Source organism: Sinocyclocheilus rhinocerous, unplaced genomic scaffold (genome assembly GCF_001515625.1).
Source record: "Sinocyclocheilus rhinocerous isolate Xijiao unplaced genomic scaffold, SAMN03320098_v1.1 scaffold523, whole genome shotgun sequence".
Classification (NCBI taxonomy): domain Eukaryota; kingdom Metazoa; phylum Chordata; class Actinopteri; order Cypriniformes; family Cyprinidae; genus Sinocyclocheilus; species Sinocyclocheilus rhinocerous.
This window is the reverse complement of record NW_015626042.1, coordinates 306,982-319,596: the sequence shown is the minus strand read 5'-3', so window position 1 is coordinate 319,596 and position 12,615 is coordinate 306,982. Positions and strand designations below refer to the sequence as shown.

The 12,615-nt window shown below is 40.7% G+C and overlaps 1 protein-coding gene across 4 annotated transcripts in view; it reads left to right on the top strand.

The window, feature by feature from the left end:
• Nucleotides 1-8,584: 8,584 nt before the first annotated feature.
• Nucleotides 8,585-12,615, top strand: part of vit (vitrin) — a 25,351-nt gene continuing 21,320 nt past the window's right edge. For 2 of the 4 annotated variants that reach the window (XM_016513933.1, XM_016513917.1), the window contains exon 1: nt 8,585-8,695. The gene's annotated coding sequence lies outside the window, so the exon portion shown is untranslated. The remainder of the gene's footprint in view (nt 8,696-12,615) is intronic. The other 2 variants (XM_016513924.1, XM_016513942.1) reach the window with 1 other exon arrangement.

Genomic DNA, 12,615 nt, shown 5'->3' with positions numbered 1-12,615 from the left:
CAAAAACACAGGTGTGCCCTTACTCCAGGATGTTGCATAAAGCCAGAAGAAAGCCAGAAGAACACTTTCCAGAAGAAAGAATCTCTGACTAGTTTTAAACTAGATAAACTATCCTTAAACTAGGATTGGAACGGGTGGAAATCAACTGCAGGTAATGCTATGAACTCACTAGCCAATTTGGAGTTATTACACTAGTGAGTAGACAATTGTCGCTCTTTAAGTCTGTTCTTGCATCTGATAAATGCCGCATATTCAAGACTTTTGTGCATAATTGAATTCAGTACCTGACCTGCCTTTTTTTTTCTTTTTTTTTTTTTTTGCTGAAACACCTGGTCACTTTGAATTTACAGTCTTCAGCTTGTTTATCATTAAACAGTAACTGTGAAGTTGGCTATATTTGGAGTTTACAATGAAATAAAAGCTGTTTTAGCCTTAGAAAAATTGCAACAGGTAAGATTCAGTCTGTGTCACTCCTCTTCTCCTCTTTCATTTGTATTTACAATCATGTGGGGGGGTCTCTCCTCAACCACCACCAGCGCGCAGCATCCACTTGGATGACGCGACGGCAGCCACAGGACAACGGCGCCAGTGCGCTCACCACACACCAGCTACAGGTGGACAGGAGAGAGAGATAGAGCCAATCAAGTGGATGGGGATTATTAGGAGGCCATGATTGACAAGGGCCAGTGGAGGGAATTTGGCCAGGGCCCTGGGGTTACACCCCTACTCTTTACGAGAAGTGCCATGGGATTTTTAATGACCACAGAGAGTCAGGTCCTTGGTTTAATGTCTCATCCGAAAGCCGGTGTACTGGAGTAGCAGGCATGACGTGAGCAGGCCCTGGAGTAGCAAGCATGACGTGAGCAGGCCCTGGGGTAGCAAGCATGACGTGAGCAGGCCCTGGAGTAGCAAGCATGACGTGAGCAGGCCCTGGGGTAGCAAGCATGACGTGAGCAGGCCCTGGAGTAGCAAGCATGATGTTAGCAGACCCTGGAGTAGCAGACATGATGTTAGCAGGCCCTGGAGTAGCAGACATGACGTTAGCAGGCCCTGGAGTAGAAGGCATGACGTGAGCAGGCCCTGGAGTAGAAGGCATGACGTGAGCAGGCCCTGGAGTAGAAGGCATGACGTGAGCAGGCCCTGGAGTAGAAGGCATGACGTGAGCAGGCCCTGGAGTAGAAGGCATGACGTGAGCAGGCCCTGGAGTAGAAGGCATGACGTGAGCAGGCCCTGGAGTAGAAGGCATGACGTGAGCAGGCCCTGGAGTAGAAGGCATGACGTGAGCAGGCCCTGGAGTAGAAGGCATGACGTGAGCAGGCCCTGGAGTAGAAGGCATGACGTGAGCAGGCCCTGGAGTAGAAGGCATGACGTGAGCAGGCCCTGGAGTAGTAGGCATGACGTGAGCAGGCCCTGGAGTAGAAGGCATGACGTAAGCAGGCCCTGGAGTAGTAGGCATGACGTGAGCAGACCCTGGAGTAGTAGGCATGACGTTAGCAGGCTTTGGCTTGGCAGACATGACGTGAGCAACTCCAGACATTAAGGTCGGGATGTGAAGATGCTTTGTGTGGTGGGTACTGTGAGATCGTGGGGCTCCTCATCCACAACCCCCATGGTAAAAGAGGAACCACTTAGCAACAACGCAAAGTCAATATATTTCTCCAGAGACCAGAGGATCTTTCCCCCAGGAAGCCATGAACGAATGGGTTAATTTAACCCATTGTGATAAATGTCCTTCAATGCCACGTCAATAAAAGCCACCAAGTGACTTGAGTTCACAAAAGTCCTCAACATAATCCTCTATGGCCCAGTCACCCTGACGAAGGCAGAGGAGGTGAGAAACTGCTGGGTTCATTTTTATAAGTCTAGCTTTCTGTAACAGAAGTCCACTGAAGGTGAGCGTAGTGAGAACCCAAGCACAGCTTTTATTAAATCCAAAAAAGTGACCAAACAATAAACAAAGACTAGACTTGAAAAAGACTTGACTTGACTTGGCATGAACAAAAACAAGAACTCACCAACGGAGGTTACAGGGACAATACTCGACAAGAGACAATGGCAACATGAGGGCTATAAATACTAAACAATAAGGGTCACATGACATAAACCAACCAATGAGCAAACAGAACTGAGATCCACATGACAGGACAATAACCAATGAGAACAAGACACATGAACAAGACAACCAATCAAAACATGACACATACACTAGGCAGGATACCATGAGAATAAGGGAACCACAAGACTAAACAGGAACCATGACTTATGACAAAATAAAAGACATGAAAACATGAACATAAACCAAATCCCAAAACAAGCGTGACACTAGCTTACATTTTACAGTTACAGTAACTGTTTAGTATTTTGACAGCTTTTTTTGGGCTAATAATATCCACCAAAAAAAGGGGAAAAAAGGAATTATATGATCAGGATGTTAAAATAAACAAAAATCTTACCTTTCAGAGTAGACATTGATAAGCATATCCCAGCCAGGGGTGCATTTCCCAAAAGCAACTATGGTCGCAAGTTCCGTCGTTACCAATAGAGTTCAATGGAACGAACCACCATAGTTAGCTAACGATGCTTTTGGGAAACGCACCCCAGGTTAGTCACTTGTTGCGGTTCCCTTAAACATTTCCTATGTAGTCTGTGTGTATTTGCAGCTCGTTCGTATTTGTTTGTGATGTAAATATTTGCAGTGGGTTTCTGTTTTTGGTTGTGTTGTGAGTATTTGCCGCACATGTGCTGTCAAACAGATGAAGATGTTTTCTTAATTTGCAGGTGTTTTTTTTTATTTGCATGTGTTTTTTCATTTGCAGTGCGTTGAGCTCTCTCTCGTTGAGCTCTCTTTGTGTTTTAAGTCTGCACCAGAACATTGAGAGGGATTCTGTCCATGATATTCATTTTCTAACTGCCAAGAAATGACAAACAGAGTGTCTGATTTCCCCATTATATCCTAACAATAGCACAGACTGCTTGTGTACAATTGTTTTGCAAAATGTTTAAAGGTCTCTGCAAGGGTTGCAGTGTGTGACAGTCCTCTCTGGAATGCTGTGACTGACAAAAGCCTCTTTTACTGCTGTCACTGCGACTCTGAGATACGCCACCTCAATTCGAGAAATATCTGCACTGCGTGGGTAAGTTTTATTTTACCTCTCTCATGCCTACTACTGGCCGTGGACATGCTGTCTCTGAAGTCAGCAAAACATCTACTGAGATGTGTCCTATCTTGGGATTAACTCAGTTTACACATGAGTTTCCTTTACTGAAGTAATGAGTCTCAAGCAGACCAGAGTAGGACCCTGGCCTGTCACAGAGTGTTGACTATTGCATTACTGATGTATAGTATCATACTGTGCATACTACATTTTAAAATGGGGATCTAGGAGTCCCACTAATTGAAGCCATGCCGAAGAACTGTAACCGAACCTTTCTGAGTTAATGTTGAGGTCAAACGTTGCATGCTGTCATTTATGAGCACAGTGTTGCTTTGAGTTGGTGGTAGTAGTAGTATGACCTCTTTATGTCTGGGCTGGACACAACACTGTTTATTACTACTTGTTTTTATCTACATTGAACAATGCCTGACTTCTTTCGCTGGCAGAAAAGTGAACACCTCCACACCCTGAGAGTACTGTGTATGAAATTAAATGGCTTCTCCAAAACACAGACTTTTTAAAACCTCATAAAGTTTGAGAACCAACAAATCCCATGTTTTTGGTGCCACATTTTCTCAATTATGTTTTCTCTTGATGATGGTGTACTCATGATTGTTCAGTGCATAGAATATGGTGGTCATCATTTTCATTTGGGAGTGAAATTGTTAGCATTGTCTTCATACTTAACTTGGAATGTGGGCTGCCTTTTGGCTTATTTTCTTGCTCGAAGCTTGTTATGCAGTGGGATACGGTCGCCTTGTGTGAGAGGACTGTTTGTAGAACCTTAGAAAAACAGGGTGTGGGGAATAATAACAAGACTATATCCTCCTGTTTGAGAATGTGAACCTTTATTTCTATGACAGAATGAAAATAGTGAACATTTCTTTGCTTCTAGACAAGGCATGTGAAATTCTGGCCATTCTCGCCAATTAAAATTCAAGAAGCAAACGGTAAACTATACCTCTTATAAGTGCATTTTGTTGACAGTATTTTCCCTTTGGAAGTGGAAGAGAGATATGGGCGTGTAAATGTGAGAAAAAAAGAGTGAGAGAGGGAGAGAACTAGACAGGCATGTAGGAAGCTTTAACTCTATCAACATGATGAGACACGACCAGCCACACAAGGGCTGAATTGCATTGAAAGCCTGCACCTGAGAGTCCATGTACTCCAGTGGAACAAGATTCACTAGGAGAGACTTACTGAATAATACAGAGATTTACTGAGAAATACAGCGCCATTGGCATTGAGCTGCATCAAGAAAAAGAAAAAAAACATTATTCTGGTACAGACAGCTCTGTTGACATCTTGAGTAATACACATGAATACTTTGCAGAGTGGACATGTCCTGTGGTGTGACATTTTAAATAAGGTAATCTTCATCAATCTTTAATCTTCAACAACTTTTATTATTACTCTGAATGCAGTTTTATGACCTTTTAAAAATTCATTCGTCATACTCCAAGACCCTTAAAATGAACTAGTAAGGAAGTGGAAAAACTGGCAACAGCTGCAGGATCTATAAGACATACACTCTCCACTATACATGACCTGCTTATCATATACATTTGTACAAAGGCTTATGGCTTTATCACAAAAGGGGTAGGGATGAGTCCAAACAAATAAATAAATAAATAAAATAGTAATATAGTAGCAACCATGAATGTAATAACCATGTTTGTTTGTTTGTTAGAGAAACCGTGGTTTTGAAACCATAGTAATGTCTTCACTATAGTAATACTGTAGTATCTGTGATTGCGGTGGTTTAAATACGAATAACATTTACTGCAGTAAAGTCGTAGTTATAATTATAAGTTATGTTTATGGGGTAGGGGTTCCATGTAGAGTTTTCGTTAGAACACGCACACAATAACTGTGTCGCAGTGATGGCTGTATACAGTATGTTAGTATTTGAATTGGGTGCAATATAATAGTGGGTGCAGTTCTGCCACTATTTGCACCAGCATCTATAATTAGAAATTCTCCCATACGTAGTGCAGGATGCTAATATGTTTAAGAGGAAACCCCGCAAGATTTATTTTATTTTATTATTATTAAATCAGCAAAGATGATTTCAAGTGATTTTTTTTTTTTGTACATGTGAGAACTGAATAAAAAGAAAAAAGGCAAGAATCTTGTTAAGACTAAAATAGCTCTTATCACAAATGTGTTATGATACATTTACTTTTAAAATGCCAAGCATTATACAAACTAATGCATACAAATAGTGAATTATGGAATATTTACAACCCTGTCGATGTGCCATTTGTAGCACCACCTCTGTATTGCGTTACTTATGCATTGCAAACCAATCCCTGGGCACCTATGAATGTGGTTTCAGTGACCAGATCACAATGCCACAATTGTACAATTTGTAAGTAAAATGTCTCTGGTGACATATGCCAGTCTGTTCCAGTCAGTTTGTCTGCTGACATTGAGACCTCACATTGAGATCTGCCTCCATCCAGACATCAACAGATGTTCAGATCCAAGTCCCTCAGATGTACATTGAACATTGGAGGAAAGGTATTTTTGCTATTCTGTTTCATTGTGACTTTAACTATGTGCTTCACATATTTTCACCACAAATTGTAATACATAACATAACATTAACATATTGCCATATACAGCAATTGATATTATATATGCTAATACAGAATGTTATGTTTTGCTTGGTAAATAAGCTTTTATTTAGTTTTATTGTTTAAACCATATTTAGTGGTGCTTCATTTGGTTTGTTTTGTTCACAATATAGAAATGTATATTTAGTGTCCTTTCCAAACTGTGGGTCTGTACTATATATGAATTTGTCTAAATACAGATATTAGGTACTGTCATTGCATTAATTCACGAGTTCACACTTACATATAATTAGATGGAGTACAGTAATGCATATTTGGCGTGCTGTCCGGGGAAGGGCTCCGAGCCCAGAGTACTCCCCCGTATAAGTGTAGTTAGAGCTCGAAGTGAGGAGATGGGGTGGTGGAGGGATGCTGATAAACTTTCAAAGGATAGAGGTAAGTCTGCTGTATTTATACCTCTTGGTGTTGATTAACTTGAGTGAGCTCCTCTTGTGTTAATTAGGCTAAGTATCTGACGTGCTCCTCCCAAACTTTGTTAATAAAACATAATTTAACGACCATACAGTGAGTCACAGGTTTTTTTTACATGGTAGTTCATTTGCATCTCTACGGTCACAGCAGTAATCAGCTTCACTAAGGCTGAATTTAGTTGAAGCTGTTATTTACCAGAGTTAAACTCTGACTGTGTTATTTACAAACCTCACTGTAAATCCTGCAGTCATCAATTTAGCTGGCAAAGCATGAACACTAACCAAAACCCAGAAGAGGGATCTCTCAAAGCTACACCAAATATCAAAACATCTGAGAGTTGATGTTGAGTCTTTGATTTGAAGTTGGTGAAGTGGTAAACGCAAGAGAACTAATTGTTGATGGCTCATGATGGGCTAATTGTAGATGTCAGTTAGCAAACATGGTAACCAGATGACCAAACATTAAACCTGGCCCACATTTCTATATGTAATACATAATAGCTCTATAAATGGACATCCATGCCAGAGATTTTGTTCTTGCTCAGCATCCTCCAATGAGATTTGAAGGTAATATATAATGGCAAGGCATTCCTGTACGTTTGACCATGTCTTCAACACAACTTGTATACTCCAGGTTTTTATAGTCGTCTACAGAGCCCATATTGCGGACTAGCCTCCATATGCTGTGGTGTCCATGTGGTCCGCCTGTGGTTTTCATATACCCACCATGAACATTTTCACTCGGCCCTCGGCCAGAGCAGCGAGCCAGTTCGACTCCCTTATATCTTTCAGCATGAGCTCCATATTGTGTAAAGAACTGGCATCTGCTTTCAGTGTTTCAGACACTTCAGGGTGTGTGTACATGTGTATGATGAAAGATTTATTGTGCATTAGCTGACAAAGAAACATTCCTAATCATAAAATATCTCAGGCTACCAACTCTTGCCCAGATGTGGGCCAAATGCATGGCCACTGATGCAACACAGTTGGCTTTGTGTGATAAGACACACTTGGAGTCTATGGCGCCTCATCACGGCTGCAGTAAAGCTCTGTCACGATGACCCAAAACAGCTGTGTGACAGAACAGACGTCCCCTGTGCAATTTCCTGGACTTTGTCCACTGCTTGAAGTCTTAATTTTCTACAGCAGCTTGAGACATATCAATGCCATTCCACTGTGATCTACTGTACACATCATTATCATCACAGCAATGAAGCAGCAACTCCAGTCTGATGGGGTTTCTTGAGGACATGCATGTAGATATAGACAAACTTCACTATGATTTATGCGCCATGGAAAACCCTTCCTAATGTCTGTACACCTTTAAACAGGGGTGAAATATAAGAAATAATAATAGTGTCCTTTTTGAGTTGGTCAAGTTTGGATTTGTACATTTTGTTTCTGAGAGGAAAAAATAGCTGTAAAGTTGTTGACATCATGAAATTTCTTACACAGTCTTTGTTCTAAACTGTATATTCGGCATTACTCTCCCTGAGGGTTTTAGCATGGTAAGCATGCTTCCTGATGCAAGTTGGGGAAAGACGGGAAGTTATTGTAAACACAACCTATTTACAGACAAAAACACAGGTGTGCCCTTACTCCAGGATGTTGCATAAAGCCAGAAGAAAGCCAGAAGAACACTTTCCAGAAGAAAGAATCTCTGACTAGTTTTAAACTAGATAAACTATCCTTAAACTAGGATTGGAACGGGTGGAAATCAACTGCAGGTAATGCTATGAACTCACTAGCCAATTTGGAGTTATTACACTAGTGAGTAGACAATTGTCGCTCTTTAAGTCTGTTCTTGCATCTGATAAATGCCGCATATTCAAGACTTTTGTGCATAATTGAATTCAGTACCTGACCTGCCTTTTTTTTTCTTTTTTTTCTTTTTTTGCTGAAACACCTGGTCACTTTGAATTTACAGTCTTCAGCTTGTTTATCATTAAACAGTAACTGTGAAGTTGGCTATATTTGGAGTTTACAATGAAATAAAAGCTGTTTTAGCCTTAGAAAAATTGCAACAGGTAAGATTCAGTCTGTGTCACTCCTCTTCTCCTCTTTCATTTGTATGATAACCTAAACGCAAACTTTGATTTGTCATAAAACTTGTCATAAAACTGAGAGTGTTCCAATAATTAATAATCAGCTTTTATAATAAATAGATGTAAATCTAAGTTGTTTAATCTCTCTCTCTCTCTCTCTAAAGTTCTAAATGACCTGCAAATTGGATGATGAGTGAAAAATGTATGGGTTATAATAACCGATGTTCTGTCCAGCAAGAATGACTCTGATATATAGATGGAGAGTTTTGGTCGTGACTTTGATGACTGTTCACAGCTGTGCGTGTGTTTAGGGAGGGACTGAAGGAGGCAGTAACTTTCCCCCTCCAGCATCTCACACACACACACACACACTGACAGGTCGAGCGAAACGCGCGCGTGATTGGAGGTTCAAAGCGTCTCTGCGCGTCAGCCGAGCAGCTCTAAAGGTAAGATCTCCTCTCATTTCACTCACTTTCATGTGGTTTCGGTTTCGCGGAGAAAAAAAGCAAAAACTTTCAGATTATTTTGAATTACCTGCGGCTTTGTGGTTCAGTTTTTTTCTCCCCCTATTAAAACTTTTCCCTGAGTAATTATAGAGACAGTGTCGCGTCGCAGATGTGCGCTTTAGGGAATGCGCGGAGAGGCAGAGATCTAGGAGTTCCCTCGCACAGGTACAGTAGCTGTACACCGCTGGGAAGAGGATTTCTGCGCCTAGCTCTCTGCTCTAGTTGTTCTGTCACACTGGCGCATGTGTCAGCAGCAGTATGTGAGGAATCGCTGTGAGCTTGATCAGGCTTGTATTGAGTGAACGATGCGTGTCTGTGTGTGGAGATGTGAAGGGAAGCTCTGTAGAGACATGTCTGCTCTTTGAGGACTGCGGGAGTCTGCTGGGTTTCTCCTGCTGTTCTTTGTTCTTCGGCTCAGAAGCTGTCCTAACCGTCTATATATGTGTCAACATTCATTATTCCCGCATATACAGTAGGCCTAGTTATACAGCATATATTCATTTATACAGTGTCGGAGCTGTGGCTCTAATGCAGGCAGGTATTGCAGGTTTAAATCCAGCCATCATTTCCTGTCCATTTATTCTATATACAAAGTGGCAAATAAATAAATAAATAAACTACAACCTGCTAACATTACATTCCTTCAGTTGGTTTATTCAATTTGTTATAGAAGGGGGATTGGAAATAAATTGTATATGACTCAACTTGCACTCAGGTGTGTACATTTTTGTCCAATCAAATGTTGTCAATAAGAATGGCCCTCCCCCTATTTTGACTTGACTCCCATTAGCAGTAGTAATGACTAAACAACTAAACAAGTATGTGCATCATCCTTCAGCGTTTGTGCTCCAGACATGAATGCTTCCTCAGATCAGGTGTGTTGTTGAGGAGAGCATGCTGTGAGCTAAGTGACTTTAATAAGTGATCATGTGCACCATTTCCACCTGCTGGGCAAGAAAACAGGTGAATAATAATAATAATAATAATAAAACAGACGCACAAAGAGAAAGGTGAATTACGTGAAACTGCATAAAAGCACGTTACACCAACAGAATTTCTGCAAATGTTATCCTAACTTGTTGTGCTACTATTTAAAATTATTGTATTGCCTTGAATAATTTATTAGCGGAATGAGGCTTTTTGCATTTAGTGAATAAACAGACAAATTCAAGTTAACAATACAAAGTTGAGAGAGCTTCTGAATGCATCATTTTAAACTTTCCTCAACAGTTCTTTTTGTTTGACAATGCTCTCCAAATGCAGAAAGAACGATTTAAAATAAAAAAAGATGTCTGGCCACACTTTATATTAGGTTTCTTCAACTATGTAGCTGCCTCAAAAGAAAGTTAGGTACAATGTACTTATCATGTTGTATCATTGTATTGTAAAACATTTGTTCTACTTTTGAGGTGGGATACGATTAAGGTTGGGGCCAGGTGTGGTGGTGAAGGTGTAGAGATACAGTCAGTTGTCAAAGTAATTATAAATGTAATTACAAAAATGTATTACATATTCACTTACATGCAGTAAAAAAACAAAAAAAAACAGAAGTACGGTCTTAAAAATGTATATACAAAATAATTCCATTGTATCAAAAGATTCATTTAAATTCTAGTACATAGTACGCTACTTATTACACTTTAAGTTCACGTAAGGTTCAATGTTTTTATTCCTTGTGTTGTTCTGCATTTGCTGCAGTAGTGCTTAGCTGAATGAGTTTACTTGAAAGTAAATCAGTAAAATAAGGATTATGGGATATTAGACTGTTTCTTAGACCAGCACATGATTGTTCAGGAGATTTTTCAGCTCAAGGTACCGGCTTACCCTGATCTGAAAATGAGCTGTGTTCAGTCTTGTGATTCAGAAAACATTTTACTTTCTTTTTTTTCTTTTTTCTTTTCTTAATTGTGGTGGTGGAGTTCAGCTACACAACCTTTCATGTTGATGAGTTAATTTATTCATATAATTTTGGATGTTTAGTGATAGATGTACTGGTCGTCTGTCTTTCGGTATGAGACGTTGGGATAGACTCCAGCATCCCTGTGAGCCTACAGAGGACAGCAGCTTTGGAGAACAGAGTGATGGATGGATGAATAATGTGTATAGTTTCCTTTGATGAAAAACAGCCCTGACTTCGTATATGATGCTTGAATGTGTCTCAGCTTTTCTTTCATGTGTGGACTCCATGTGGTCATTGGTTTGGACTGTCTGCTCATTCTGGGCTTTAAGAAGAGTAGAAGCTCATTGATCTCAAAATTCCTCCCTAATCCGGGTGTTATTGTTACACTGAATGATTATAGCGGCAGAAAAAATAAAACTGTAAGTGGTGAAGCCCCTAGGGGGGTTAAAACACAACATGAAACGTGAGTGAAACATGAGTTCAGTTTGAGTTCAACAAGTTCCTAAATCACCTGTTACAGTGAGGTATGTCATTGTGGCGTTTAATGAGACAGACTCTGCCGGTTTTGGGGCCCAGAAAGGCCTTTGGGCGTCAGAAAGTGGTGGGGACAGTGGTGCTGTTAGTGGGAGGGTGTGTCTGAAGTTGTCATGGCAACCAGATACATTCCATGATTTCCTACAACAGGTTGCCTCAAGAAGCAGAGAAATATACAGTGGAAGCCTCATTTATACTGGTGTACATATTAAGATACCAGCTCATCTTTATCAGTTCTCAGCTGGTTGTGCTGGTTCAAGCAGGGGCTTTGAGCAGGGTAAACAGAAACAAGGTCTCTAAATACTAGCTCATTTAACAGTCATTGTAGTCGGGATGGGATCTGCAATGTACAGTAGGCCAGTTGTCTTCAGGTGTACTGAATATTACACTTTATATTGGGTGTCTTAAACTACTTGTGATGTACTTTCATCAAAAAAAAATAAAATAAAGGAAATCTTTAGAAAAACATGTTACAGCCCACAACTCAATCCTCAGCAGACAATATTTGTAGCTCAGCATTTTTTCCACATATCTGTCCTGTCAGTTACAGTATGGTTTGGAATACAGTAATGGCTTTTAGTAAATCAGGCCTATAGCTCTGGCAGTGGGGCCTGCAGACGTGTTGAGTTCAGAGACAATGTGTTGGTACCAGCAATGTGGATGCTTCCTGTAATGATGAGTGGAGAAATTACTGACCTGCTGTGCTAGCTTTCATTTTGCAGTGGTTAGTCTTTGTTACCCTGAAGTGGTTGGGAGTGTGTGTTGAGCAATTGTAAGCTGCAAAATATCCAGAGAGCGTCATAAAACCAGGGTTTAGGCAGGGCTGCCATTAAGAAACCAGTTGTATCCAGGACCAGTGCACAAAAATACACAAAGAATGGAGCACAAAATCTGGATCCCTGAAATAAGGAATTTAAAATAACATGGTCTGATGAGTTATCTTTCATTATATTTCCTGCAACAAGACTGGTTTAGAGGTTTGTACAAAGTCAGTTGATATGGTCTTTACGTGCTAGTCTCATGTGTCTGTAAAGTTATTAATGCTTTTTATTGTCACAATCTGTGATGGCTAAGAACGATGGAGACGAGGAATAAACGAAACAGTCTTTAATCCAAGAAACACAGGGTACATCCAACACTGGGAACGGCAGGAAACACATGAACATAACAAGTAGAACCGACCGAGACCGAAAAAAAGGGGATGATTGGGGAAACACAGGTGTATGGGATGACTAATCAAACTAATAAACAAAACGAGGACAGGAACATGACCAAATAAGGGAACAGAAACAGGGGCAAAACATGACACAGACAGACCATGATCCTGACATTATGCCCCCTCCCGCAAGGTGCGTCCTCGGGCCGAAAGACAGAGACCAGGGAGGTGACGAAGGAGGGAGGAGCCAGGGAGGAGACAGGAGGGGCC